Source organism: Henckelia pumila, chromosome 4, assembly GCF_033568475.1.
Source record: "Henckelia pumila isolate YLH828 chromosome 4, ASM3356847v2, whole genome shotgun sequence".
NCBI classification, from domain to species: Eukaryota; Viridiplantae; Streptophyta; class Magnoliopsida; order Lamiales; family Gesneriaceae; genus Henckelia; species Henckelia pumila.
The window spans coordinates 74,933,894-74,939,893 of record NC_133123.1 but is presented as its reverse complement, the minus strand read 5'-3'; positions in this window follow the sequence as shown (position 1 = coordinate 74,939,893).

Below are 6,000 nucleotides of genomic sequence, written 5' to 3'. Positions count from 1 at the left end.
GAAGGGAAAGGCCAAGGCTTCAATTGGGATAAAAGATGAAAACGTTTGTCATTACTGCAAGAAACCCGGTCATTGGAAACGTAACTGCAAGGAATACCTCGAACAGTTGCGAACTGCAAAGGGTATGTTTTACATTGAAATAAATGTTTCGCTTAATACTTCTTCTTGGGTATTGGATACCGGATGTGGATCTCACATTTGCAATGATTTGCAGGTGATGACAAGAATTCGTAAGCTAAGGATGGGTGAGACCCATCTAAGGCTCGGGAATGGTTTTAGAGTCGAAGCCAAAGCTATAGGAGACATTTATTTAGTTTTGCAGAACAATTTTAAGTTATTTTTGAGAGATGTTTTATATGTTCCGGATTTGGTCAAAAACATTATATCTATTTCTATGCTTGATAGAGATGGTTTTTCTTGCAATTTTGTGAATGAGATTTGCAATATTTACAAGAATGAATATTTGATTGGAAATGGACAACTTGAAAACGACCTATATAGCTTAAAATTAAAAGACGTTCCAATTAATTATGTTGATAAACCGGTAAAAACAATTAAAAGGAAGGATGATAGTCAAAACCCGGCAAACCTTTGGCATGCTAGGCTAGGTCATATATCCTCAAGGAGGATGAACAAGCTAGTGGGAGAGGGCATATTTGATATGTCTGATATTAACTCTCTACCTACTTGTGAGTCCTGCCTAAAGGGAAAAATGACTAAATCTCCTTTCAAAAGGAAACCTGAGCGTAGTCAAAATCTGTTGGATTTGATCCATACAAATGTTTGTGGTCCATTTAGGATTGGTACTAAATGTGGCAACACCTACTTCATTACCTTTACTGATGATCATTCTAGGTATGGGTATTTATATTTAATAAAATATAAGTCTGAAGCATTTGAAAGGTTCAAAGAATTCAAGGCTGAAGTAGAAAACAAACTAGGTAAAAGTATTAAGGCACTTCGATCGGATCGAGGTGGAGAATACTTAAGTACCGAGTTTTTGGACTATCTAAAAGAGAATGGGATTCTCTCTCAGTGGACTCCTCCTATGACACCTCAGCTTAATGGTGTTTTGGAGCGTCGCAATCGAACTTTGTTGGACATGGTTCGATCCATGATGAGTTTCACTGAGCTCCCACCTTCATTTTGGGGCTACGCGCTTGAAACAGCGATATTGTTGTTAAACAACGTCCACACTAAAGCAGTAAATAAAACACCATAAGAGTTATGAAATGGCAAAGCTCCTAAGTATTCGTACTTGAGGATTTGGGGATGTCCTGCTTACGTGAAGCAGACAGTGGGAGATAAGTTGGATAGTCGATCCAGCTTATGTTATTTTTTAGGGTATCCAAAGAATTCAATCGGATATTATTTCTATCATCATGCTGAAACAAAAGTGTTTGCTTCAAGGAATGCCACCTTCTTGGAGAAGGAGTTCTTATTGGATAAGAAAGGCAAGATGATGGAACTCGAAGAAATTCGAGAAGAACCCGAGATACAAAATAGCGATCCTACACCTCAAGAATCATCACAAGACACGCCTATTACTAGGAGATCCGAGAGGACTTCTAGGCCTCCTATTAGATATGGTCTTCTTCTTGAAGGGGATCAAAGTGAACCCGACATTGGATGTGATCCAAGAAACTTCAAGGAAGCAATTTCTGTTGCGGATTCGAATTTATGGCTTGAAGCTATGCAATCGGAAATAGACTCGATGCATTCTAACCAAGTTTGGTCTTTAGTAGATCCTCCCGATGGAATTGTTCCAATTGGGTTCAAATGGATCTACAAGAGAAAGCTTGAGCCTGATGGAAAGGTATTGACCTACAAGGCACGATTGGTGGCAAAAGGTTATACTCAAAGACAAGGAGTTGACTATGATGAAACCTTTTCACCAGTCGCAATGTTCAAGTCCATAAGAATCCTTATTGCCATAGCAGCATGGTATGACTATGAGATATGGCAAATGGATGTAAAGACTGCATTTCTTAATGGAAACATTAAGGAAGAGATCTATATGATGCAGCCTGAGAGATACACATCCATGAAAAGCGAGCATAAGGTGTGCAAGCTTCAGAGATCAATCTATGGTCTCAAACAAGCATCAAGAAGTTGGAACCAGAAATTTGATGAAACGATAAAGGATTTTGGTTTTATCAAGAACCCGGAGGAACCATGCGTGTACAAGAAAGTAGTTAAGAATGCGGTAACATTCTTAGTACTTTATGTTGATGACATCCTACTCATGGGGAATGATGTAGGGATGTTGCAGTCAACAAAGATATGGTTATCAGGTAGATTCTCGATGAAGGATTTAGGTGAGGCATCCTATATTCTAGGAATTCAGATCTATAGAGATAGATCTAAAAGAATGATAGGACTCACTCAATCAACCTACATCGACACCATATTGAAAAGGTTTTCTATGGATGAGTCCAAGAGAGGACATCTACCTATGTGTTATGGAGTTTCTCTATCCAAGTCTATGTGTCCCAAGACTGACGAAGAGATAGAGAAGATGACACACGTGCCATATGCGTCAGCCATAGGTAGTATCATGTATGGATGATATCTACCAGACCGGATGTGGCCTATGCTCTGAGTGTCACGAGCAGATACCAAGCCAATCCCGGTCAAATACATTGGAAAGCCGTGAAGGATATTCTTAAGTACTTGCGAAGGACTAAGAATTTATTCATGGTTTATGGAGGGAGAGAATTGAAGTTGGAAGGCTATACCGACTCTAGCTTCCAATGTGATGTGGATGACTCGAAATCAACCTCTGGATTTGTATTCGTGCTCAATGGTAGTGCTGTCTCTTGGAAGAGTTCCAAGCAGGACACCACAGCGGATTCCACCACTGAGGCAGAATACATTGCAACATCAGCTGCTGCTAAAGAGGCGATTTGGATAAAGAAATTCATCCAAGAGTTGGGCGTAATTCCTGAAGCTGTTGGTCCAGTCCCGGTGTACTGTGACAACACGGGTGCCGTTGCTCAGGCAAAGGAACCAAGGTCTCATCAGAAGTCCAAACACGTACTGAGGAAATACCACATCATCCGGGAGATCGTGGAAAGAGGAGACATCAGTGTCGAGAGAGTGGCCTCTACAGACAATATCACTGATCCGCTTACTAAGCCCTTGCCAGGACCATTGTTTGACAAACATCGCGAAGCAATGGGATTACGTAGTATGACTAGTTGGCTTTAGGGCAAGTGGGAGATTGAAAGAGTGGGTGCCCGGTTAGCCAACTTGTGGCTAAGGGCTTTTATGACTCTATGTAAAACAATCTTTTGTTTAATATAATTTACACTTTTATAATGGCATTGACTTTATCTTTCTTCATATTGTTATATTATGATATACTATTGTTGTTTTGATAAAGACCTTGAATATACTATAGTGTATGTAAGATGTGGTAGCACATGGGGATGGCTATCATGAAACACATCTTATAGTCACTGTATATTCTAAACTGTTCCTAGTCAATTGAGCCGTCCGCAAATAAGGATAAGGATCGCTCGAGATTGAGACTAGCATTTGCGATGCCGAGTACCACGTTTCATTGGTATGGAACATAGAGATGTTCAAAGCATGCAAATGGATATTCATATGATGAATGATCAAACTACCCTATTCGGACTTTCCAAGTGGTTATCACTTATCGAGTGGATAAAGTCCGCGGTTTTGGTTGTACACCATTAGTCCTTATTACTTGAAACATCATTGAGACTCTATATGCTAGTACTGTACTTTGACTCGTTTACCGACTCTATTGGGGTCATCAGGTGTTGGGATTGGGTACAATTACGACATATATAGGAGTCGATGCTTTGTTGTCAAGGATTCACCACATACTTGCGAGTGTGGATATCCTATGCGATCTGAGGAGATATTAGTGTGACGAATCTCTGGCCAGAGTACATGATGTGTTTTAGGTTAATGGGTTTTCCTAGTAACACATGCGATGCCACTATTTGATCTCCAAGATGTAATGCATAGTTATCGAATCTCGAACGACTCTCGATATACCAATGGTTGTTGATTCGATCGGGATATATGGATGAAGGGACCGTACTGTACGCTAACCAAAATCTACTGGTTCTTGCAGGCACTATCAGTAATACCTAGGGAATCATGGGGCGATGTTGCTAGGCGCTCTTACCATGATTCGATGGGTAAGTCGGAAATTGTTGTTCCGAGTCACAAGGAGTTGTGAGCCCACGACTAGTTATATTCCTGAACCATTGAAGGTTACACAAGTAATGAATTACTAAAACCCCGTAGAGATAGTTAAATTTAAAGAGTTAAATTTAATGAAAGAGAAGTTGGACTTCTTAACTAAAGGGAGTGGGATTTCCTAAAATGACATAGGGATGGACATTTTTGGAAATCACTGAATTCGAATTCAGAAAAATTATCTTGACTCTAAAAGATGCAGAAATAGTTTCTGTGCACATTGGTGAAATCAGTTTATCAATCGGAGTCACGATAAATTTTATATTAATTTCTATAACAACAGGCTTGGCTTGTTGGGCTTAAGTTATGGATTGTGGGCTTTAAGGAGTTAGAGTCCTGATACAATTATAACTAGAAATTATCTATAAATAGAGGTGTTGGGTTCGAAAATTATACACATTGAATACTGCAATTTTTGAAATTCACTCTATACTATTCAAGAGGATTTTTCGAAAATTCCTCTGTCCCATTGGAGAAAATTCGGCTAGTGATTTTTGTGAAAAATTACAAATCGAATTAACAGATCATATCTGTTTATTCTCTACGTAAAACTTCTGATTGATTTCTAGTGCCGTCAATCAGAGGGTTTCTGTTTTTCATTTGTGGACCTAATTCCAGAGTTAGATCGTGACTGTCATCGGTTCCCGGGATTTACAAGAAGAGCAGATTAAATTTTGTTGGAGTCCACGATCAAGCCTTTGCTTGACGAGGTAAAAATTTAATTATGATTTTATTTTTACTTGAACAAATTTAATCGTAAAAGTTTTGATACCCATATATGGAATCGTTCCATATAATAAAATAAAATTTTAAACTTTCGCTGCACCGGGTATCAATTCTTAATTGATCTGAACACGTTTTCCAACAGTGGTATCAGAGACAGGTTGCTCAGATCAAACGATTAAATTAATCGATTGTACAAAATTTTTAAGCCTCGGTTTTTGAAACAAAACAAAAATTTAAAATTGAATTTTAATGGGCAAATCGGGCAGCGATTGTCGCTGCCCGGGGCAGCGACGGGCTGCCCAGCCCGGGACCCCTTTTGGGGCGCGGGCTTCCCGGGATTGTCCCGGGCAGCCTGGAAAAATTATTTTTAATTTTTAATTAAAATTTTAATTTTTTGAAATTCTAGTTTTTGATCCGATCGAAAATTGTTTTTGATTGGTTCACGAGGCATCAGATCGAATTGTTTGAGTCCGAAAATTTTAAAATTGATTTTTGGATAAATTTGAATTTTTGGAAAATTTATAAATTTTATCCGTTAAATTAAATTTTATAAAATTAATTATTTTGGTAAAATTGATGATAAGATATGATCTTATGGATGGATAAGATAAAATATGATTTTATCTTTTAAATTATGATGCCTTTGCATGTTTATCCAATTATTTAATTATTTAATTAATTAATGGATAAAAGATGATCGATTGCCATGACCAATGTTTTAGGTGTATGTTAGGTGATTTACATTTGTCTTATTGTTGTTGGTGTTTATTAATGGGCTTGGTTTATAGCCCAATATGATTGTCATATGTAATAAAAGTGGGTCTGGTTTATGGCCCGTTTCCACCCCTAAAAATGTATCCCATATTTGTCATCGAAATTTATTGTAAATTTATTAAACTTAGTGGGAGACAAAGATTTGAAGAAATGGTGGGCCCAGCAGACAATGAAGATCGAAGAAATGTAAATTGGAAGCACAATGTAATAGGATTGCATTGCATACTTGCATATCACCTAGGATTGGACTTAGACTCGTGA